The sequence below is a fragment of the Melitaea cinxia genome, chromosome 29 (genome assembly GCF_905220565.1).
Source record: "Melitaea cinxia chromosome 29, ilMelCinx1.1, whole genome shotgun sequence".
NCBI classification, from domain to species: Eukaryota; Metazoa; Arthropoda; class Insecta; order Lepidoptera; family Nymphalidae; genus Melitaea; species Melitaea cinxia.
Window position 1 is genome coordinate 7,888,972 of NC_059422.1, and position 26,511 is coordinate 7,915,482.

At 38.0% G+C, this 26,511-nt stretch overlaps 2 long non-coding RNA genes across 2 annotated transcripts; one reads left to right on the forward strand and one right to left on the reverse strand.

Moving 5' to 3' along the window:
* Window positions 1-1,671: 1,671 nt before the first annotated feature.
* LOC123667853 lies at window positions 1,672-25,190 on the reverse strand. Its single transcript, XR_006745485.1, has 4 exons — window positions 25,180-25,190; window positions 13,670-13,675; window positions 9,404-9,407; window positions 1,672-1,774 (listed from the first exon to the last, which is right to left on the reverse strand). It is a non-coding gene; the product is annotated as an uncharacterized LOC123667853 (long non-coding RNA).
* Window positions 18,450-19,369, forward strand: LOC123667852. Its single transcript, XR_006745484.1, has 2 exons — window positions 18,450-18,518; window positions 18,756-19,369. It is a non-coding gene; the product is annotated as an uncharacterized LOC123667852 (long non-coding RNA).
* Window positions 25,191-26,511: the final 1,321 nt, after the last annotated feature.

Consider the following 26,511-nt stretch of genomic DNA (forward strand, 5'->3'; position numbering starts at 1 on the left):
CAACTGCTGGCTTTGAAATACACAGGCCGAAGACGGGCAGCAGCGTCTTCGGTGCGACAAAGCCAGTACTGCGGTCACCAATCCGCCTGCCCAGCGTGGTGACTATGGGCAAAACACATGGGTTCACGTTATTTTTGGCGTAAACTTGTGGAGGCCTATGTCTAGCAGTGGACTGTATAGGCTGTAATGATGATGTAATGATATAATGTTTTCACAAGACTGTCAATATGTTACAGCAGGGGTGAGCAACCTTTTTTTAGTAGAGGGTCGCAAAATTTTAGAAATTTATATTCGGGACAAAAGCACAGAATGATGGACAATAATAAGACTTGGTGGTACACCATTATTATTATTATTAGTTTTGCCAAATTGTCATTTTTAAAAATTTGAAAACTCTGGCGGGCCGCACAAAATCTGCACGCGGTCCGCGGGCCGCGGGTTGTTCACCCCTGTGTTACATCATAGCATTTAATTAAGTATTTTCCGCTAACTCACAGGGTGTGTATATGATCAGTCGGTTTTTTTTTTAATCTTAATACATATATGCGATATCAGCGCTTCGCGCGAATCGACGACGGGCCTTTTATGAAACTTCTGCCTATATTCGCTCAACAAATGTTAGCAACGACAGTAAGACATTATTACGCTTCAGCCTGTAATATCCCACTACTGGGCATAGGCCTCTTTCCCCTTGTAGGAGAAGGATCAGAGCTTAATCCACCACGCTGCTCCAATGCGGGTTGGCGGATATATTCCCTACTATGAGTAACGATCGCTATCAGGTGTACATGATAACAACCGGGACCGACGGCTTAACGTGCTCTCCGAGGCACGGTGGGGAAACCCACAAAGACTGCACAAACACCCAGACTACGGCAAACACCTGTATGGCCAATACAAATGTTTGTCATGTCCGCGTTGCGGACGCGGCGTAAGACATTAATTATGCAATCCTACAATTTTATAATGTCGCGCGCGTCATATGGAATACGAACAAAGTATTTTGTTTTTAAAATCGGTCGGTTTAACAACGAAATTTGGCACTGCCTAAGAATAACCTGTCAAATTAAATTGTCTTAAATTCGATACCGTTTGTACTAATAATTATGATTTTTGACACGGTCGCGTAATCGCAACATTCCACAGATTAATTTCGTAATAGTAATAATTCGCTTCGAATTTTTCGTTTGTGCGTTCTTGTTATTAGTGAAAATATTAATATGTTAGTGATGAGTAAGTTTACTTGTGAAATATGTAACGGAGATGTGTGTTTGATCAAAGTAAATAGTGCATTGAAATTCAACACGTTCGATTTTACGGATAAATTAAAAATTATTCAGGCGTTTCGATTTAACATATAAATAACAATGACGTTATAATTTTTCATTTATTAATAAATAAACAAGTACTTTCATTAAGCATACAATTCCATAACTAATTAATAGTGTTATCAATGATTTCCTATGTTTGACACAAACGAAATTATCAGAGTGCCGGCCTTATAAGGTCACAGTCTATGTTTTGTTTAACTGATTTATTTGATAAGTATCAGTTGGTTGCTGTACGTGTATTTGTATGCCTGCATTATCATAAGTATAAATGCACTTTACGTGTCTAATAATTTACTTGTCTGTTCTTGAAATTATCTAAAAGCCTCTATTCTCAACACAATTGAAATAAATTAGGAAAAAATTGCGAGAAAGTAGGTGCAGTGTGGCTGTTCATATTTTTTTGACTGCCTACACTGTCTAAAAACGTTATGCACGCCACTGGTCTAATGTACCTATAGTATACGTGATGATAATAATAGCATTATTGCAGTTTACTATTATTATTATATCATTCGATTGTTATTATATATTTTTACAAATTATTCTAAATAAAATAAAGGTTTTAATATTATTTTGTAAAGTAGTTTTTTTATTATTGATAAAAAAATCATAGTAAAAAAAAGTATACCCGAATAATTATTTTCTTTATAGCTCGAATAGAACTTGAAATGAATATTTTATAATAAGAAAGTTCGTTCCGTGACTTCGTTTCTATCTGACACCACACGGTTTATTGAAACTACCGCCGATTCGGGATGTACATTTTGAAAGGAAAAATCGCCAAGAAACTCCGTAGTTACTTTAAAAATGTGTTTTATTACAAAATGGTCATATCTTAAATAAAATGAAGCGCCACGAATCATCCACACATCTTTTATCAATAATATTCTCTTGAAATGAATAATATTCTTTCGCTATTAGGTTCTTTTTAATATAAATTTATATTTTATTATAAAATTCAAATTTATTTTATGGCAATTCTAAAATAGTTTGTGTTAATTAGTTATACATGTAAATACCATAACCTAGAAACGAGACGTTTAATTTGCACACACGGAACCTTGAAGTTACAATTTTGTTAATCCTTCTCATATTTACACTGTGATTATTATATACATCAAAATAATTTATATTTTTGTGAATATATATGTATATACATTCAATAGTGTCAAACTCCCCAGTATTAACCCAGGGGTTTCGAGCAACAGATAAAAAAGTCACAATCGTAAAACATCGCGTCCTCTCGCTTCGTCCTATCACCCATCACCCATCGATACGTTGATACTGTATGGTGTGAGTTGTAAGCGGTAGCGAATTAATTATACTTTTTTTAAGCACAACAAGAAACGTCCTGCTCAAAATATGCAACAACCCCAATGGGGAAGTGCCTCGACCTTACAAAGATCACAGCTAAATACTTGCTTTCAAGCATTAGTGTGTTCCTGTGGTGTGGTCCGGGGTAGAACCGCAGGTGTCTATACGCTAAGGTATGTTGCTTTTTTGGTAGCCTATTTGTATACAAACTATTTAATACATAAATATACATATTAAATAAATAAATAAAACTTATTGTTTATTTATTCATTATTATTTATTTATTAATTTACTTATAAGGGATGGTACACAGCACAGAAAAAATTATAAAACAGACAAGAATGAAACATAATCAAAAAGGCCAATTACGACCATCCATCCGTTTAAAATTTAAATTAACAAACGTGAAAAAAAAGGAAAAACAAAAAATGAAAAAACTTATTTTCATATTAAACCTATAAATATTATTATGAAAACTAAATTAAGAAACACATTTAAAATCATTTCCGATACACTTTCAAACGATTACTTATAACATAATAAAGTACGGGGTGCAGATGCGTCTTTAGAAACCAAACAAAAGCTTAATTGAACAATTGAGATTACAGAGAAAACTATGACCAGACCAGGTTGCTGTAAAGTATCCGAAAAGTCGGGCATCTAAAAAACTTAATAAATCACGATAAAATCCGAAAAAGATTCGAGAAGAATTTCATTATAATATGAAATTATTCAAATTACCAATTAACATTAAAAACAATAGTAAATAGAAATTATATCGATCAATAATAACTTTGGATTTATGAACTCAAATATAAATCTATAATCAAAAATGAATATATAATGATTGCAGTAATTATAATTTCAAAGAAGATCAACGACGCACATAACAACCATTTGTATTGGTCATACAGATGTTCATCGTGGTCTGGGGGTTTGTGCTTGGGTATTGTGTTTCCACACCCTGACACAGGAGAAAATCCTACTGGGGCTGATGAGTGAGAAGCGTTTATTTGTGTCCTTTTATATACGTTTTAATACTATCAAAACCGCTTCAGTCTTCAACTCGCACCAACCACCAAGTCCCCTCAGGGATTAGTATAAGCCGTCCATTTTACGATGTACACACCGCAAAGGTGACATTATATTGGTTATTTGGATCATTTTACAGGTGTAATTGAATTCTTTGTTTTGTTGGGTTATTTCGAATCGGGTTAGCTGGGTTTATACTTCAATACTTGGTTATAGTATGTTATTACTGGCTTATGTTCGTATTTTTTATATGTATTTAGGATTTTCATAAAAGGTGAATGGTTTGGGCCAGTAATATACTCCTTAGCTGTTTTTGTTGGACTAGTGATAATCCGTTATGATAGACTTGTAACAAAGTAACATCTTAATTTTCTCGGTATGTTTATCTGTCGTGCCTTTTTTTATATATTTTACTTCTCATTCTAGTATATTTAATTCTTAAGTTGTGAATTGTAAATATGTATAATGTTGATTAATAAACTTTGGTAATTTAAAAAAAGTTTAGATAAGATTAGATATTAGACTTAAGTTTGTAAAGTTATAATTTCAATAGAATTCAAATAAAAATTCAAGAATATCTATAATTAGCTAATAGGTTTCAATTTCTCACTAAGCAAGAAAATTGACTTGTTGCTGGCGGTTGTGGGTTCGATTCCCGCACATGACAAACATTTGTATTAGCCATACAAGTGTTTGCCATGGTCTGGGTGTTTGTGCAGTTCTTCTGGGTCTCCTCACCGTGCCTCGAAGAGCACGCTAAGCCGTCGGTCCCGGTTGTTATCATGTACACCTGATAGCGATCGTTACTCATAGAAGGGAATATATTCGCCAACCCGCATTGGAGCAGCGTGGTGGATTAAGTTCTGATCCTTCTCCTACATGGGGAAAGAGGCCTATGCCCAGTAGTCGGATATTACAGGCTGAAGCGAAGAAACTTGAAGTTGATACGACAGCCACTGTTCGGTCTTGCGACCTGCACCAAATGCACCAGTTAAAATAAACGTTATGTTTTATGAAATTATCTAATTTTCCACGTAATTCATAATTTTTCATTCATATCACTGAGGCAGGGCTACCAGATGGGGTGATTTGTCGCGAATTGGGCGATTTTTTTCATGGATACGCTGTTTTTTTTAAGTTTGGGCGACAAATCGCAAATTCGCAAAAAGAGCCTTCTTTTTAATCCTCAGCGTTGCCAACAAATTAAAAGTACAAAAACCGTTACAAAAAATATTGTTTTTTTTTTAATGTCCCAATAAGCTTCCTTTAATTTTGAAATTGAGTCAATATATTTTATCTGTATCTTTTATTTTATCTTTTGTATCTTGGGACATCATGTAAGTTAATAATATTTTAAATAAATAATTTTTAATTTCGAGTCTGTTATGATAGACTGTCATAAAAAACTAACAGACAGATGCTAGTGTATATTCAAACTTTCATTGGGCGACTGCTAAGAATATTTTGCGACTTTCGATCATAGAGAGCGACTTGAATCAAAACTTTCTGGCAAGCCTGTCACTGAGGTAGGGCACAGTCAGAAATTTCCTGCTCAAAAAATGGAGAAGCCCAACTGGGGTAGTAAGTACCTCGACCTTACAGAAGATCACAACTAAATAATACTGCTTTCAAGCAGTTTTGTGTTCCTGTGGTGAGTGAGGTGACCAGATCTTCTGGGGGGAATTGAGGGTAGAGTCAGCAAAGCGGTTACGATGCTTCTGATGTTGCAGGAGTCTATAGGCTACGGTAATCGCATACCATCAGGTGATCCGTGCGCTGGTTTGCAGACTTAGTTTTATTAAACAAAAAACAAAAAAAGTCTTTTTTTTTAAATTATAAATTGGACCTTACGCCGTACAGAAAAAAAAATGTTTCGTTATTTTCACTAAACTTATTATTAAACACTGTATTAGGTCAGGTAAAATTTACTTTTAAAGCCTAGTTCTAAGTTTTAAATTAAGTAATGTAGGATTTATCATTCTCGAAGAGTCGAGTAAGAGTTTGGCAAACAAGTTCACATTCTGAATGTAAATGTGAAAATTCTTATAAATAAAGTAAGAGGCGGCGGGTCGAGTAAACACCGGTAGGGCTGCACGTCACAGATATATATTATCGTTTTTTTTTTTCTCAAAGTTAACAACTATACAACCTATTTTGAGGTTTCCGTAATCATGAAATGTGAATAGATAGATGTTTGATATGCAATAAAATGAAACGAAATGCAATAAAATGGAAACATATATTTGGCGATAAAATGATTATGTACAAACATAACGACCGTCAAAAAATCAACACTTCAAAATATTAACATTGAGCTATGTACATTACATACATTTTAAATTTTCACGCAAAGATAAGTGAAATTACTGTAATAAATTTTAAAAAACAAATTTTTTATCCAACTACGGTGGTATACGGCTTGTCTGATGGTAAGCGGTTACAGTTGCCTATGGCAACCTGCAAGAACTGGAACGAAAAAATATAAAACGTAATAACATAAGTTTAGATTTTCCAACACATTCTGACATCACAATTAATTTGGTACCTCTCTGATCTTATATATAAAATTCTCGTGTCACAATGTTAGTTAACATACTCCCCCGAAACGGCTGGACCGATTTTTATGAAATGTTGTGTGCATATAGGGTAGGTCTGATAATCAGCCAACATCTATTTTTCATAGCCCTAAATTATAAGGCCCCTCCTAAAGATTAAGGGAATTTATCTATAATCTATATAATAGCGAAAGGTCATTCATCACGAAATCTCCGAAACTATAACACCTACAAACTTGAAATTTGGCAGGTAGGCTCCTTATAAGACGTAGGCATCCGCTAAGAACGGGTTTTACGAAACTCGACCCCTAAAGGGGTAAAATGGGGGTTGCAAGTTTGTATGAAAGTCCTATGTTTTTGAACTAAGAGACTTGAAATTTAAAATTTAAGCTCTATAGATGGTGAAAAGGTGTCCAAATAATATATCTTTAGAAATCCACCCCTTTTTGGGGTTAAAACTGGGGATCGTAGGTTGACTCACTGATCACGAAATCTCCGAAACTATAATACCTACAAACTTGGAATTTAGCAGGTAGGCTCTTTATAAGGCGTAAACTACCGCTAAGAATGGATTTTACGAAACTCGACCCCTAAAAGGGTAAAACGGGGGTTGGAATTTTGTATGAAAGTCCTATGTTGTAGTAGTAAGAGACTTGAAATTTAAAATGTATGCTCTAGAGATGGTGAGAAGGTGGCCAAATAATGTATGTTTAGAAATCAACTCCCTTTTGGGGTTAAAATGGGGGATGGCAGGTTGACCCACTCATCAGCTACAAAGTTGAAATTTGGCAGGTAGGTTTCTTATATGGCGTAGACATCTGTTAAGAATGGATTTTACGAAACTCGACCCCTAAAGGGATAAAACTGGGGCTGGAAGTTTGTATGAAAGTCCTATGTTTTTGAAGTAAGAGACTTGAAATTTAAAATGTACGCTATTTAGGTGATGAGAAGGTGTCCAAATAATGTATCTTTAGAAATCAACTCCCTTTTGGGGTTAAAACGGGGGATGGTAGGTTGACTCCCTCATCACGAAATCACCGAAACTATAACAGCTACAAACTTGAAATTTGGCAGGTATGTTCCTTATAGGGTGCAAACATCCGCTAAGAGCTGATTTTACGAAACTCGACCCTTAAGGGATAAAACGGGGGTTGGAAGTTTGTATGAAAGTCTTATGTTTTTGAAGTAGGAGACTTGAAATTTAAAATATATGCTCTATAGATGGTGAGAAGGCATTCAAACAGTGCGTCATTAGAAATCAAATCCCTTTTGGGGTCAAAACGAGGGATAGTAGGTTGACTCACTCATCACGAAATCTCCGCAACTATAACAGCCACAAACTTAAAATTTGGCAGGTAGGTTCCTTATAGGGCGAAGACATTCGTTAAGACCTGTGAGGAGGTAAAACGGGGATTGGAAGTTTGTATGAAAGTCCTATGTTTTTGAAGTAAGAGACTTGAAATTTAAAATGTTTGATCTGTAGATGGTGAGAACATGTCCAAATAATGCATCGTAATCTATATAAAAGAGAAAGTCACTGACTCACTCATCACGAGAACTCAAAAACCGCTGGATGGTCCATCCATCCAGGATGGACAAAGATGAAATTTAGCAGGGCGGTAGATTATACTTAGTAGACGTCCGCTAAGAACGGGTTTTGCGATATACAACCGTCAAGGGGGTTTAATTGGGGTTAATACTTTGTATGAAACATATACGGCACCTATAAGTTCGCCTGATAGGTTATTTATACTGCAGCCTGAAAATAAAGCTCAAAATGTGGTGTATAGAGAGGTTTTACAAAAGTAACTATTAAATTATATTAAATTATGCCTTTTAAAAAGTTACTCAGTGGGATAAGCATTTCAGGTGATTGAAATAAAAAAATAATTTGCGTTAAACAGTAGTTGCGTTAATAGTAATGCATATCTTCATAACCACGCTAACGTATACGCGGGCAATAGTTAGTGTATTATAAAACAAAGTCACCAAAAGTGTATGTGATCGATTCCCTCAAAATCTACTGAACGGATTTTCATGCGACCACAACCTCACCAATGCAGAGAGGGCTTCAAGAGGAAGGTTTACGGAACGGCTAAGCCGATTTTGATGAGAGTTTGATTGGAAGTTTGCCGGGAAAACTTTGTGACAAACTGATTGCAACGCGGGCGAAGCCGCGGGCACAGCTAGTAACATATATAGCAAAACAACATTTGCGGGCCCAGCTAGTATATATATAAAATTACAATGAGCGTTGTATGGAAAAATATGAATAAAAAAAAACGTGTATGCTTTTAGACTACACGACTGAAGTAAGACTTCGATTTGCCTAATCACACTACCCGTAACGCTCTCGTCACGCATTCACCAGCTTACTACCTAAGTAAAGCTTGGGAAAAAAATTTTTACTACAAAAAATTGTTAGTTTTTTCAAAATCTAGACACACTTAAATAAAAATCAGTATAATTTGACATAGAAAATTAATATGTATGAAATTCATTTATTAGTAACATTTGTACAAATACATTACATTTTTAGTTTGCTCCAGGAAGTCGCCGGCAACGTGAAGGGTCTGCTAGGCTTCCTCAAGGAGCTAGGCTGGCACGAATAGTGCCTCTAGCCAATCACGCAAAAAAGGCGCACCAAGACGTCGAGCTGCGGAAAAAAGTCCGTGAACAACAACAACAACAACATTTGTACAAAAGTATATTTTATTTTTATTACACATGCGTATAATGGTCTATTGTAATATTATAAAGAGGAAAGATTTGATTGTTTGTTTGTTTGCATTGAATAGGCTCCGAAACTACTGAACCGATTTGAAAGGTTCTGTCACTGTTAGATAGCTACACTATCCTTAGGTGACATAGGCTATATTTTATTTTCAAAAAAATAAATAACCGTTAAATACCCGTGCGAAGCCGGGGCGGTATGCTAATTTTTATATAAAGAAAAATATTTAGCAGGATTCCCGTAAGCGACAACCCTACCAGCTAATATGTGAGTGACAGGCGAACATAAATTACATACGTCGCATCATACCCTCGGGTTCAGGTTCGATTCCCGTTTTATTACTCGCGCCAACTATAACTTCCGTACCTGAGTTTTATTTTATATTATATTATATTTAGTATTATATGTACATTATATGTATAGTAGTGAAATTAAACCATACTTACTAGAAATAATTATATTTTTAATTTCGTCAGTCATAGAAGTCGGAGACTAAAAAAAACCGACTTCATTTTTTCAATACGTTCCAGTATTTTTTTTTTATATTTATGACTAGGTCGCCAGACAAGCGTACGGCTCACCTGATGGTAAGCGATTACCGTAGCTTATAGACGCCTGCAACACCAGAAGCATCGCAAGCGCATTTCCGACCATTTTCCAAATTCCCCTCAAGTGCTGTGGTCAAATTACTCACCAACAGGAACACAACATTGCTTGAAAACCGTATTTTTTAGCTGCGATCTTCTGTAAGGTACTACGCCAGTCGGGCTGCTCCATATTTTGAGCAGGAAACTTCCTGTTGTGCCCTACCTCGGTTATTGTTTGTATTTGAAGTTCTGAAAAAAAACTCCTTAGACTTATAATATAAGTATATTTGTACATATTACTAGCTGTGCGCGCGACTCTGTCCGCGTGGAATTAAAAAAAAAACTACTAACTAAAAGTAGCCTAAGTTACTCCTTATTACCTCAGCTATCTGCCAGTTAAAGTCCCGTCAAAATCAGTCCAGCCGACTTAGAGATTAGCCGGAACAAACAGAAAGAAAGACAAAATTTAAAAAAATGTTATTTTGGTATATGTACCGTGTAAACATCCTTATACGTTTAATAAAAAGCGGTTATTTTAATATTACAAACAGACACTCCAATTTTATTTATTTATATAGATTATTTAATTATAAATACTTATCAAGAAAATAATCAAATATTGTATTTAGGTGTAAGTGTCGAACAAGACAGTAAACTAACCATTCGTCCAGGGTAAGGGGGTAATAGTTTTACGGCGGGGTTTCCCCTGGGGACCTATATTAGGGTTACCCCTAAAGTCCCCTGCATCGACATTGTACTTTACTAGTGCATAACTCTTAATTTTCCCGACTTGGTTGTCTTGAAATTTTATTCATAATAAAAAAGAAATTTAAAAGTATTTATCTGTAATTAATTTTATAAAGCTGATCTTAGAAACTAGTGTTTTTGTGTTGGATAGCCCATTCACTGAGAAAGGCTATTTGTTCCTCAAAAAACCCGTATTAAGCCGCACAGTTATATTTTAATCCCACAGCGTATTTTTAAACTACTTTTTTCAATAATAATTTAAAACTTAAATGTAGTAAGGATTTATATCTGATATTTTACTAGCTTTTTTATCCTCAAATAAACGCGGATAAAATCGCGGGGCAAAGCTAGCAATATATAAATTAAGATGAATGAAATAAATTTATAAGTAATTTAACAAGCTAGTAAAAGTGGGAAGTAGTTCTTACCCGACTTCAAGAAAGGAAGACGCTATCAATTCTATTTTTTTTTCTTACGCGTGTTAAACGCTCATTACTTTTTATTGTGTTAACCGTTTTTGATCATTCATTATTTATTCAAAACCTAGTGCCTCGTGTGGTCTTTTTGAAAATTTGATCGAGATCTGTCAAATAGTTCTTGAGCTATCACTAATAATGTATATTGTATGCTTGACAAAACAAGATACATAATTATCTATACAAATAAATAAAATTGGAGTGTCTGTTTTTAATATTAAAAAAAAAACAGCTTTTTACTAAATACATATGGATGTATACACGGTACATATAACAAAATATTTTTTTTTATATTTTTTGTTTGTCTGTCTGTCTGTTTGTTTGTTCCGGCTAATCTCTGAAATGGCTGGACCGATTTTGACGGGACTTTGACTGATCTAATAAGGAGTAACTTAGGCTAATTTTATTTTCGAAATTTATTTAATTTATAACTCTGCAAAATGAACAATAACTTTTTTGTTAAAATCCACGCAGACGAAGTCGCGGGCACAGTTAGTTAATAACATTACTATCATTTATAAAAAGTAAGTTAAAAGCAACGCCGCGTAGCGTGTCTGTATCAATAAAATAAATATAAGTAAAACTCCCAGCTACCATAACTTAACCAAACGGCCCACTTGCCCGAGTTAAGCCGCTTACTGCATGTTTAGTACGATCGTACCTCAAAACGGGATCATATAAAATGTAATAAATGACGCTAATTTTGAATGAGCTTTCAAAATATTATGTTCCGTAGAATAATTTTTTTTATAAAACTAGGTCGGCAAACAAGCTCACCTGATGATTTTTATTTTTTATTTTTATGTCACTAGGTCGACAAACAAGCGTACGGCTCACCTGATGGTAAGCGATTACCGTAGCTTATAGACGCCTGCAACACCAGAAGCATCGCAAGCGCGTTGAAGACCCTACACCCATTCCCCTTCAGGAGCTCTGGTCACCTTACTCACCAACAGGAACACAATACTGCTTGAAAACAGTATTATTTAGCTGTGGTCTTCTGTAAGGTCAAGGTACTACCCCAGTCGGGCTGCTCCATATTTTGAGCAGGAAATTTCTGCTGTGCCCTACCTCAGTTAATAATCATATATATGATGATAACGAATACCGTAGCTTATAGACGTCTGCAACAGCAGAAGCGTTACAAGCGCGTTACGTTACTACTCCCGATCCTCCCCTGGAGCTCTGATCACCGTAATCACCACAGGAATACAACATTGCTTGAAAGCGGTATTATTTAGCTATGGTCTTCTGTGTGGTCGAGGTGCTTTCCAAGATTTTGAGCAGTATATTTCCTGCAATATTCTACCTCGGGGATTATTTATCTACCCTTACAATAGAACTGCTGCATAACAATCTGGTGGAGTGGGGCGAGTAGTCGCCTAAAACACCGAAAGTTTTAGGGTTCAATTGTAGCTGGGGATAGATATATAGGTGGAACAGCATGGTGGATTATGCTCCAAACTTTCTCCTACATGGAGAGAGGCCTATACCCAAAAGTCGGATGTTACAGGCTGAATGCAAACATAGAACTATAAATGATACTATTCTGTAAGGTTGTTCGCACAATTTCACAACAACGGCTATCGAATACAGAGAATAAATTGGTATTTTACAATTAATTTAAGCTAAAAAAAATAACAGGAAAGTGTCAGTCAGCTAAATAAAAATAATCTAAATATGTAAAATTCAATTGCTGTTTGTTTGTCTTGCTAAAACTCGAAATGGCTGGACTTATTTGGCTAATTTTGATCTTGAAATATTTGTGGAAACATAGATAATAAGTAACGGATACTAATAAAAACAAGACAATTTAATTTACCAATACAAAATGTTCCTAGCTGTGATCCATTTGGTGGCTTTTGTCTTTTTAGAAATAAAAAGTTGTAACTTGGCTGTCAAATATTTAAAGGTGTTGATGTAAATAAAATGGGGGATAAAATCCTGGGGGGATTGGGGATTGGGTCGGCAACGCGCTTGCGATGCTTCCGGTGTTGCAGCTGTCTATAAGCTACGGTAATCGCTTACCATCAGGTGAGCCGTACGCTTGTTAGCCGACTCAGTGACATTAAAAAAAAATGGTGTATTAAGTATTGATTATAATTTTACAAATTTAGGTAGGTACGAAGTTCACCGGATCATCTAGTTATTTTTAAAAGGGCACTATATATACATATATATATATATATATATATATATATATATATATATATATATATATATATGTGTGTGTGTTTGTGTGTGTATGTGTCTGTGGTGTGGATTAGCGCGTATGAAACCGCGTTGCACAGCTTGTAATTTTCGACGAGTGAATTCGGGATGCATATAATAAATAATAAATGGTTTTATCATCGTCCCGACGTACCCCAAATTGCTTGGTATCACTCAACGAAATTGCGTGTACCACGAAAGATGCAATAAAAAATACGTAAGATGTACAAATTCTAAAGAATAATTGCGTATGAGATGCTTTAGAGTTCTGCTGGGAATAACTCGAAGTTATGTTCATCGTTTCTGTAATAGACATTCTATTAAAAACTTTATGCTTAACACACGGTTGTCTCTTTGTAAGGTAGTTAATGACTGTTTTAAGTGACACTTGATCGATATGGATATATACGCTTTCAGCCTGTAACATCCCACTGCTGGGCCTAATCCTCTTTCCTCATGCAGAACAAGGATCTTTTCAAAAACGCTTCACACTCAACATCATCCCGTAGGACTTCTTTTGTGTGTCCTGTGTGTCGATCTGGAAACACATACGATACACGGTTTTTTTTATTTTTGCAGAGCTTGATATTTCGACATTATCTACGAATGTTTTGTTTAGGAGACGGTTCACGACACTCAAAATATAAATAATCATTACAGCCTATACAGTCCACTGCTGGACATAGGCCTCCACAAGTTGACGCCAAAAATAACGTGAACTCATGTGTTTTGCCCATAGTCACCACGCTGGGCAGGCGGGTTGGTGACCGCAGTACTGGCTTTGTCGCACCGAAGACGCTGCTGCCCGTCTTCGGCCTGTGTATTTCAAAGCCAGCAGTTGGATGGTTATCCCGCCATCGGTCGGCTTCTTAAGTTCCAAGGTGGTTGTGGAACCTTGTTATCCCTTAGTCGCCTCTTACGACACCCACGGGAAGAGAGGGGGTGGCTAAATTCTTTAGTGCCGTAGCCACACAGCACAATATAAATAAAAATCATGGTAAATATCCCGTTTTAAATACTTTTAACTATGAAAATAACCATGTCAATTTAAAATGTTATATACAATACACATACACAAACCAGACCACGACAAATGTCTATAAGACGTAATAATATCCTACTGCTGGGCGTAGGCCTCTTTCCCCATGTAGAAGAAGAATCAGAGCTTAATCCACCACGCAATCCACCAGGCCAACAGGCAGTAGGATGTGTTGCAGGCTAAATCGTTATAGGGTTAAGAGACGAATTTGATAAATGATATTGAATTTATTGAGATGTATCATTTAAAAAATATATAAATTAGGTTCGTTTTATAGAAAATATAAAGTTTGTATAAAGGTTTACTACAAACTCACAACCACCGAAGCGAAAGACGTATAATTGTGTTTGCAGGCAAACGAAGAAAAACCGACTTCAATTATATCGACAAGTAATACAACGTAGGTAGACGAAAAAATAGTCGAGTAAATACGCATTATCAAAGATTACTCCAAAAGTTGTAATCAGATTTCGATGAAATTTAAATCTGGCCACATGATAAACATCGGCTTTCGATTAAATTAAAAATCATTAAAATAGGTACACCCAGTAAAAAGTTATGCGGATTTTTTGAAAGAAAGAAAGAAAGAAAGAAAGAAACACGTTTATTCGGAGCATCACTCAAAAACGCAGACAGTTTTTACACAAAAAAAGACACACTTAAATAGACATAATAATAATTAATCAATAACTACATATAGAAAAAAGAAATTTACATGACCAGTAATATAGACTACAAAAAACTATAACATCAAAAAAAAAAAAAGTAAAAAAAAATGTACATAAAAAATTCCAAAGAAGTTATGAAAAAAAAAGACGAATAAACAAGAAATGTGAAAATGTGTGATTATATGACCAAATAATACCGCCTGCGGCTAAGTGCTGTGCCCCAAAAAGGTATATCACTCAGCTTGGTGTTGGCTTTCATAAAAAACAAAAACCAACGCTGATTTTCAGTGATACCCCTGTTTTGACTAGCGCGACAAGTATCATTCCTTTCTTCTAGCAATATAATTATATACGTATACATACACCACACACACATACATACACATACACACACACATAAACATTTAATACACATACACACATATACATATCCGTACATGTATATAACAAATATTATAAATAAACATGTAAAATGGAGCAAAATAAATAAATAAGTAACAACAGAGAAGATATATTTTGCATAAATAAATAAATAAATAAATAGTTGTGAAATTATGTGATGTTACGTCGTCGGGTGCACGGAATGCAGGTAAGCTCAGACCACCGCGCGCGCCGGACATGGGAAGACTTACGTCTTCCCATGTCCGGCCCGACGACGCACGCTTCCATTATACTCGTATAATATATCTTCTATAATAATAATAATATAATATATATAAAAGCGAAAGGTCACTCACTCATCACGAAATCTCCGAAACTATAACACCTACAAACTTGAAATTTGGCAAGTAGGCTTCTTATAGGACGTAGGCATCCGCTAAGAACGGATTTTACGAAAATCGACACCTAAGGGGGTAAAACGGGGGTTGAAAGTTTGTATGAAAGTCCTATGTTTTTGAAGTAAGAGACTTGAAATTTAAAATGTACGCTCTTTAGATGGTGAGAAGGTGTCCAAATAATGTATCTTTAGTCAGCAACTCCCTTTTGGGGTTAAAACGGGGGATGATAGGTTTACTCCCTCATCACGAAATCTCCAGAACTATAACACCTACAAACTTGGAGTTTGGCAAATAGGCTCCTTATAGGGCGTAGATATTTGCTAAGAACGAGTTTTACGAAATTCGACCCCTAAAGGGGCAAAACGGGGGTTGAAAGTTTGTATGAAAGTCCTGTGTTTTTGAAGTAAGAGACTTGAAATTTAAAATGTACGCTCTTTAGATGGTGAGAAGGTGTCCAAATAATGTATCTTTAGACAGCAACTGCCTTTTGGGGTTAAAATGGGGGATGATAGGTCGACTCCCTCATCACGAAATCTCCAGAACTATAACACCTACAAACTTGAAATTTGGCAGACAGGCTCCTTATAGGGCGTAGATATTTGCTAAGAACGAGTTTTACGAAATTCGACCCCTAAAGGGGTAAAACGGGGGTTAAAAGTTTGTATGAAAGTCCTTTGTTTTTGAAGTAAGGGACTTGAAATTTAGAATGTTTGCTCTTTAGATGGTGAGAAGGTGTCCAAATAATGTATCTTTAGAAATCAACTCCTTTTTGGGGTTAAAACAAGGGATGGTAGGTTGACTCACTCATCACGAAATCTCCGAAACTATAACACCTGGAAATTTGGAATTTGGCAAGTACGTTTTTATAGGGCGTAGACATTTGATAAGAACGGATTTTATGAAACTCGACCCCTAAAGGGGTAAAACGGGGGTTGGAAGTTTGTATGAAAGTCCTATGTTTTTGAAGTAAGAGACTTGAAATTTAGAATGTTCGCTCTTTAGATGGTGAGAAGGTGTCCAAATAATGTATCTTTAGAAATCAACTCCTTTTTGGGGTTAAAACGAGGGATGGTAGGTTGACTCACTCATCACGAAATCTCCGAAACTATAACACCTGAAGATTTGGAATTTGGCAAGTACGTTTTTATAGGGCGTAGACATTTGATAAGAACGGATTTTATGAAACTCGACCCCTAAAGGGGTAAAACGGGGGTTGGAAGTTTGTATGAAAGTCCTATGTTTTTGAAGTAAGAGACTTGAAATTTAAAATATATGCTCTATAGATAGTAAAAAGGTGTTCAAATAATATATCTTTAGAAATCAACTCCCTTTTGGGGTTACAACGGGGGATGGTAGGTTGACTCACTGATCACGAAATCTCCGAAACTATAACACCTACAAACTTGAAATTTAGCAGGTAGGCTCTTTATAGAGCGTAAATATTCGCTGAGAACGAATTTTATGAAACTCGACCCCAAGAGGATAAAACGGTGGTTGGAAGTTTGTATGAAAGTCCTATCTTTTTGAAGCAAGAGACTTGAAATTTAAAATGTATGCTCTATAGATGGTGGGGAGGTGTCCAAATAACGTATCTTTAGAAATCAACTGCCTTTTGGGGTTAAAACCGCGGATGGTAGGTTGACTCACTCATCACGAAACCTCCGAAACTATAACACCTACAAACTTGAAATTTGGCAAATAGGTTCCTTATAGAGCGTAAACATCCGCTGAGAACGAATTTTACGAAAATCAATCCCTAAGGAGATAAAACGGGGGTTGGAAGTTTGTATAAAAGTCCTATGTTTTTGAAGTAAGAGACTTGAAATTTAACATGTATGCTCTGTAGATGGTGAGAAGTTGTTCGGATAATGTATCTTTAGAAATCAACTCCCTTTTGGGGTTAAAACGGGGTATGGTAGGTTGACTCACTCATCACGAAATCTCCGAAACTATAACAGCTAGAAACTTGAAATTTTGCAGATAGGTTCCTTATAGGGTGGAAACATCTGCTGAGAACGGATTTTACGAAACTCGACCCATAAGGGGATAAAACGGGGGTTGGAAGTTTGTATGAAAGTCCTATGTTATTAAGGTAAGAGACTTGAAATTTAAAATGTATGCTTTATAGATGGTGAGGAAGTGTCCAAATAATACATCGTAATCTATATATATAAAAGAGAAAGGTCACTGACTCACCATCCAGCGGTATTTGAGTATATAGATATATCGAGAGGTATCGACAAAGATCAAATTTGGCAGGGGGGTAGATTATAGTTAGCAGACCTCCGCCAAGAACGGATTTTGAGATATTCCATCGCTAAAGGGGTTTAATTGGGGTTGATAGTTTGTATGAAACATATACAGCAGCTATAAGTTCGCCTGATAGGTTATTTATACTGTAGCCTGAAGATAAATAAATAAAAATGTGGTTTATAGAGAGGTTTTATAAAAATAACTATTAAATTATATTAAATTGTGCCTTTGAAAAAGTTACTCAGTGATAAGCATTTCAAGTGTAAAAAAATAATTTGCGTTAAGCATCTTAACAGTAATGCATATCTTCATAACCACGCGGACGTAATCGCGGGCAACAGTTAGTGTATTATAAAACAAAAGCGTATGTGATCAATTCCCTCAAAATCTCCTGAATGGATTGTCATGCGGTTTCACCAATGGAGAGAGGGCTTTAAGAGGAAGGTTTACGGAACGGCTAAGCCGATTTTGATGAGAGTTTCACTGGAAGTTTGCCGGGAAAACTTTGTGACAAACTGATTACAACGCGGGCGAAGCCGCGGGCACAGCTAGTATAATATATAAAAGGAGCAAGGCTACGAATGAGGCTATTTATTAAGGTAAGATCATATTTCTTTAAAATCGTTCCCGTGCCTAATTTATCTTACACAACCCTGCATTTACAGGCTATAAAAAAAAAAAAGAGACGATGGCATACAAAAAATAAAAACAAATGACGTCAACGTCGACGAGGCTGTCACCGAAGCACGTGCTGAACCAACCTACCGCCCGCGACGAAGTCAGTTCAATTAGGTACTGAGAATTTATTATGTATTTGCCTTGTTTTACAAATATGCACAATGAATTAAAAAAAAAAAAAAAATAATCATATATTATTAGTAATTATATTAACGTACCTATACACAAATTTAAAAAATGACTATACATTCCTATTCCTTATTCTACTTTCTAGATGGTCTGTGACGATTGAAGTTGTAAATTATATAAATGCATTTTGTATTTGTAACGAAAAGTATTCTTGGTTTTCAGGATCCGAATCGGAGGCGGCAAGTTGTTCCAACACTTCGTCGCTGCATAGCGGAAACTACCATGGAACGCTGCAGATCGATGCATGGGTATATTGAGCATGTAAGACGATGCTCGTGTAGGGTAATTCCTGTTACATTCCTTTGCCCAGGTTAATTTATCGTACAAGTACACAGGGGCTTTACTTTGGATCACGTCGAATAGTAAGGTCGCAAGATGCAATTGCCTACGATGTTCCATCCTAATCATTCGTGCATCATTAATATAAGGAGAAATATGCGCGCAACGTGGTATATTAAAACAGTACCGCATGCATGCATTTTGTACCCGTTGTATAAGTTTTTTTGTACGTGCAAGTAGCCTAGGTTCAATTACAATATCAGCATAGTTGAATTTTGAAAGAACCAGCGTTTCACACAACTTCACTCGCATATCCTTACTGAGAACATTTCTTATCTGATACAAGACTTTTAACCTATAAAAACAATTACGAGCTGTATTCATGGTATGTCTTTCAAACCTCAACCCCTCATCAATCACTAAGCCTAAATTACGCACCTCTGTCACTCTTTCAATCCTTTCACCCCTTATGTGAATAAATGGATTTAAACTACTGATTTTTTGTATTTGATTTTTTGTGCCTAGTATCATATATTTCGTTTTTCCCGGATTCAACGCAAGACCATGATCTTCTGACCACTTGGAGATGCGGCCGAGATCGTCATTTAACTTCTGTATAGCCACACTAGCTTCTGATTGATTAAACGAAATATACATCTGTATATCGTCAGCATATATGTGATATTTACAATTTTTGATATGAGTTATTATGTCGGCACAGTACAGCGCAAAAATTATGGGTCCTAAGATCGATCCTTGTGGTACGCCTCTACTTACCGAACAACAGTCCGATCGGTTTCTGGACCCATCATCATTGATGATTTCAACTATCTGTTTCCTATGTTGTAGGTAACTAGCGAACCATTTTACAGTTTTAGCGTTAAATGCGTAGTATTTTAATTTAGCCAGAAACAGTTGCCTGTTGATTGTATCAAACGCTCGAGAAAAATCCAGCAGTACAAGAATTGTGCCTTCTCCAACGTCCTGAGCGCACAATATATTGTCTACAACATCCAGCAACGCCGTAGTCGTGCTGTGATATTTCCTAAAACCAGATTGCTTCTCTGGTAGAATTTTATTAGTGTCTAAAAATTTTGTTAATTGATTACATACAATCCTCTCTAAAACTTTTGATATACAAGGCAGTATACTAACAGGTCGTAGATCTTTAATTTCATTTACGTTTTCCTTTTTGGGGATCGGTCTCACCAAAGCTATCTGCCACATCTCAGGAAATGTATTCGTTAAAATCGATTTATTAACAATTCCGGTTATGGTGGTCAACGTACTAGGTAACGTTAACAATACCATATCCAGAGAGATCTCGTCAATGCCAGTTGCATTTGACTTTAAGGAGTGAATTATTTTTGAAATTTCTAATTCACTCGCAGGCTGTAAACTAAATTCCACTGAACAGCCTTTACGAGACTCATAAAAATTAATAGTTTCAATTGGGACACAGTTCACGCCCGGCACATCGAGAAAATTTGTGTTAATTATTTGAGGGTCTTTAAGATGTTCAGGCACACCATGATTATATTTCTGCTTTATATTAATTACTTTTTTTAGATGTTTCCATAATACTTTAGAGTTTTTAAAATTAGAATTAATATGAAAATTAAAATAAGCAGACTTTTCTCTAGATATAGCTTGTGCAACCCTGTGCCTAAGCTACGGTCACACCAGGGCACTCTGCAAGCAGGAAAAAGATGTTTGCAGCTACTGCGGCGGCGAGCATACGGGGGGGAACTGTCCATCGAGGGCTAAGAACGAACAACCTAGATGCGTGAACTGCTCCAGGGCCAAAAGGGCAGGCGCTGACCTAGCTCACACTGCATACAGCACAGAGTGCCAGGAACGACAAAAATGGGACAACATAGCTAGATCGAGGGTCCAATATTGCTGAGGGTGACCCGGAGGCCAAAGTGGTGGCTCCCAACGAAGATGCGGACAAAACAGGCTGCGCTTTACGCTTTATACGGGTAAACCTGCAGCGCTCGAAACTGGCTACGGATGAGCTGCGTCAGGTGGCCGCAGAAAGGAGAATATCTTTCGCCTTAGTCCAAGAACCGTACATCGGTAGAACGGGTGAAATGAGACAATACCCGGGTGCGAAAATCATCCAGTGCACCCTGGGCCGCCAGAAACCAGTTAAGGCAGCAATCGTCGTCTTCGGTGACAATGTGGAAGTCATTCACGACCCCCAGATCGTCACCGAAAACCTGGTAGCGGTCTTTGTAAAGGCCGGCAAGCTCGAGCTCGGGTTACTGTCCGTGTACTTTGAAGGGGACCAAGATATGGAAACCTATCTACAGCAGCTGAGAGCGGCAACCACAAAAATCTCCACTCATCATCTTATAGTGGCAGGTGACGTGAATGCCTGGAGTCACTGGTGGGGCAGCAGCTCCGAAAATCATCGAGGAGCACAATTCCACGGATTTATAACCGAGATGGACCTCCATATCCACAATGTAGGCAATATCCCTACATTCGAGACCTATAGAGGCGGCAAGCTTTACTCGAGCTGTGTGGACGTGACTCTGACCAGTCAGTCCCTTCTTGCAGCAATGGAGAACTGGAGGGTGGAAAGAGATCTGATTACGTCTGATCACAACGCCATCACGTTCAACCTGCGTACCGAGGGACCTCTAAAACCGCTAGAACCAATCTCGACTCGCAGATACAACACCAATAAGGCGAGATGGACAGATTTCACCACAAACTTGAAGTCCGAGCTTGCAGAAGAAAACATAACTCAGAGTTGCGTCTCTAAGGTCCTGGACAAAGAAGAACTGGAGGATATCATCAATAACTATGTCTCCGCGATCCATCGCACTTGCGAGAAAACTATCCCGAAGATAAAGCCGTGGAAAGGCGACCCCAGACCACCATGGTGGTCTGTTGAGCTTAACTCCCTGAAAAGGGAAGCAAAAAAATACAAACGTCGCATAAAAAATGCTGCACCCAGCCGAAGGGCTTACGTTGTAGAAGAATACATACTGGCTAGGGATAAATACAAACTAGCGGCAAGCGAAGCAGCCACCCAAAGCTGGAAGGAGTTCTGTACGGCACAAGACCGTGAAAGCGTATGGGACAGTATTTACAGAGTCATCAGGAAAACATCTCGCAGAAACGAAGACACATTGCTAAGGAGCGAGGTCGGCGAAACACTTTCACCGGATCAATCGGCTGAACTCCTAGCAAACACGTTCTACCCGATGGACTCTGTGACAACCGAAACTGCCTATCACAAACAGGTCAGAGAGGCCGTAGAATACAGAACTCCTGCGGAGCTACAAGACCTTTCGGATGATGATCCACCTTTTACAGCTGCCGAGCTGGAACAAGTTCTCTTGAACCAAAATCCAAAGAAAGCTCCAGGTCCGGATGGACTAACATCTGACATATGCAGGGTGGCAATAAACTGCGATGTGGGGTTGAACGTCTTTCCTGACATTTGCGAGAAAAGCCGCTTCCTCGGCTGCAAAAAGAAATAGCACGACCGCTCTACCACAGGCTGCATTCATACCACATAGTGCCAGTACCGTCACAACAACTACCAACACAAACACAAACACAATTACACAGACACCGACACACGTTCAGGTCCGTGTCCCATATACCGTTTACCAGCCTGGGGCAACTGCTTCTCAGCCCCTGAATACCCAAACGCTGCGTGGCCAAATAACACAGACCACACCGTCTTCTCTGCAGAGTTTGTTCCAGAAGAGAGCCAATAAAAACGTACCTCCGCAACCTACTCACAGCAAAACACCAGTGGCCTTGTTCAAAGAATGGAAAGGAAGCGGTGAAGTGGGAATAAAGACCAGATGCGTGGCTCTGTTTATGGACAGCGAAGCGGAGAGAGTCGGAATGAGTTTTTGTCGCTCCGAAGGTCACGATCGTCTGGTGGTCTCGCCGGGGCTTGCCCTGCTGATGACAGGTAGCACGCTAAACACAAGCATAAAGCGCTCTAAGATCGAGGCGCTTGCGCAAAAACTGAAGGACGACTTAATTTACCGTCTGGTGCGGTTGAAAAATAAAACAATCGTGCTTTTCGAGGAAGGAGAAAGGTCTGCCTTTGCGCAGTCAAGTTTGTGGCTACAGCGGCTGGACGAGGCCTCCGGTGGGGCCCCCGGAAGGATCAGTGTGGACTCAATGAGAGTCGGGTATGACAAAGGCAACGTATCAGACAGGTACGGGTGTCTAAAGGCCTCACTGAACAACGAGGTCATTATATACGAAGACAGGGGGGAGGATCTAGGCTACCTAAAACCCAAGATCAGGACATCTAAACCCCCCGCATCGCCGGCTCTTGAAGAGCCCACACCCAGTGGATCGGAGCGCCTACAGAAACAGGTCGAGGCCCAAAAGGCTGAGTTAAGCAATCGGACAAAAGCCACACCGAAACCGAGCCTGATGTCGATGGCGAAGTTTATCCAATCGACGATCTCCCCAAAACGAGGCAAAAAACCGCCCCACTTGTCCCCCAATCAGGTTGATACAAGAGAGCGGCAAATTAAGGCGTTGGAAAGGTTCACCGAGGACGAAAGTTCGAAGCACCCGGAGGCGCCACCAACTGTTCGAACAAGGGCCGATATGGGGCAAGTAACACCACCAAAACTTCGACCAGCGTCCACACCATCTGAACACGCGCAAAATGCCCTTACCGAGTTCCTGGCCATAACAAAGGCAAACCGAGAGGTGAACCTGGCCACATGCAATAAGATCATGCAGACCTACCAGTACAACAACCTAAAGTTACTGGAGGTGGAACTCGAAGAAGCCGAAGCAGCCATTTACAACAACGACACTCGACAGATACTCAAAGGAAATATGTCGGGGAGGTATATGGCTGCATATAACATCACAGCAGGCTTCGTGAGCGCGGTCGAGTCTGAGGGGCAGGAACAAGAGCCTCAGATCTTCAATACACCACCAGGGGACCCGGTGGTGGTAGTGGCCAGATGCACGAGAGTAATGCTGGATGATCGGATACTCCGGATGGCTCAAACCATCACGGGGGACCGTGACGCCGATGATTCTTCCGTGGTCTGGGGGCTACCTTCACTGGAATGGATAAATGGGGTTCCAGGATGTGGCAAGACAACTCGCATAGTCGGGGAATTCGATGAGGACGAGGAAGTCGTCATTACGACCACAGTCGAGGCTGCCAAAGAACTTAAGGAGAAGCTGGCACACCGCTATGGCGTTAAAGCCAAATCTAAGGTGCGCACTATGGCCTCCGTACTGGTCAATGGTTTTCGAGGGGGCGCAAAAATCAGCCGTCTTACGGTAGATGAAGCCCTCATGAACCACTTCGGGGCCATAGTGATGGCAGCCCGACTATCAGGGGCCAAGAAGGTGGTCCTCATCGGAGATATTAACCAGCTGCCGTACATCGACAGGGAAAACCTGTTCAAGATGCGGTACAGCAGACCAACCCTGATAACAGGCATATCGTGGGAGCTGTCTTGTACGCACCGAAACCCCAAGGATGTCGCCTTCGCCATCAGCGAGGTCTACAAATATATTTATAGCTCAAGCCCAATAATCCGTTCCCTGCGCGTGGAAAGCTTCACGGGCGCGCAAATCTCTGCAAGACAGAACTGGACCCTATACCTTCACGCAGGAAGAGAAGAAGTTGCTGGTGGACCGGGGATACGGGAAAGGGGAGGGGTCGCGTGTCTTGACTATCCACGAGGCGCAGGGCCAGACGAGTGAGAGTGTCATCGTCATCCAGACGAGGAGTGGGAGGCTGCGAATACATGACAGCGTTTCGCACGCGATAGTCGCGGTGACTAGACACACCAAGGCCTGTGTCTACTACACCGACTACAGGGATGACGCGATCTGTCGTTTCGTCGGGAGGGCGGCGGAGGCTATGGAAAAAGACATCCTCGAGCATAGTCTCAAGATGGCGATTCATAATAGAGACACCGCATGTAGACATGTAGCATCTTTACTGTTAATTTTTTATGCGAAGTAATTTTAATTATACTTGCTACACGGCATTAATATAATGTGGAATGTTGTGTACCCCGTGATGGGATACATATTAGATAATAATGTAATAGTGAATTATATATATTGTTCCATATGTATTTTGTGGATGTACCTATAAAATAAAATAAAAAAATAGATAAATAAATAGTTATGTAGTGAAATTTAAGTAAATAACAGAAATAGATAACTTATACATAGATAAACAAATAATAACTATATAAAAAATAATATATATATAAGAAAAAAAAAAAAAAATCCTTACTAACAGTAACATAGATTAAGTGTACATTGTAAGTAGAACATAAGTGTACATATATGGTAACTAGGAAATAAGTGTACATATATGATAACTAGGCAAATAAGTGTAAATATAGACATAGATAAGAAAAATAATAATGTTAGAAATTAGAAAGCAATTATGTGTATACTTCTGCATAAACAGTATTTAGTAAGGAAAAAAAAAAAAAAAAAAAAAAAAAAAAAAAAAAAAAAAAAAGTAAAAAAAAAACCGTCGGCGTCGGGCCACGTCCTAGTTTTACTAGGCAGTCACAGGACTGTCGATCTGTAGTATAATAAGTAGAAAAATCGCCTGTAGTATTATAATGCATGCATGATAAACAAAGGCACGGGCATTTTGAGCCCGTGGATCAAAACTTATAAATAAAAAAAAAAAAAAAATAGAGACACCGCCGTCGTTGAGAGTATTCTCGAGATGTCAAAATAAAATTGGAATAGGTTGCTTGGCTTGGGAGTACTCCTCGTTGGTAGTAATATAGATAATATTAAAAATATATATATATTTAAGAAAACTATTATCACGCATGTAAATAATATTTAGCTAGATATAAGTATAGTATTATAAGGAAATAACAAAAAAAAAAAAAAAAAAAAAAAAAAAAAAAAAAAAAAAAAAAAAAAAAAAAAAAAAAAAAAAAAATTGTACCATAGATTAGATTAAGAACCGGTCGGTGGACTCACGTCTCTTTTGGAGACATTAAAAACAAACATAGTGACTTGAACAGCGATGTTATTGACTAACGCCTACCTTGAAATAGAGAAAAAATAAAAATAAAAATTTGCATGTATTAGAGTAAAAAAGGACATGGGTTCATAAGCCCGTGGATGTATGACTTGTTAAAAAAAAAAAAAAAAAAAAAAAAGGGGGGGGCGATATGCTGTGCCGACAATAATCGTTTTTTGATTTATTTTCATTGTAATCCACATCTGTTCCACCGTAGGCGCGTGGGGATGCACAAGCGTGCGCACAGATAAACCACGTTTTATGTAAAAACCAACGCCACCACCTCTCGATCTTAGTTCCGTTGGCCGCGGTATGTGACGCAATCGATAACTAGGAAGACGAGGAGCTTTGCCGTCCTCCCCTGGATGTAACCAGGTTTCATTGATTGCAATTATATCAACCATATGACGTTCCATTAGCACAACGAACTCCTCATGGTGAGAGCCAAGTGATCCCGGATTAAATAAACCTAATGTAATTTTGTCTAATTTAATCATTTATACACATAATAGGGATAATAAAATATAAAATCAAAAGTAAAAATATATTCATATACGTAGATAGATACACAGACATACAGATAAATACTCGTATACATGTATATACAAACTC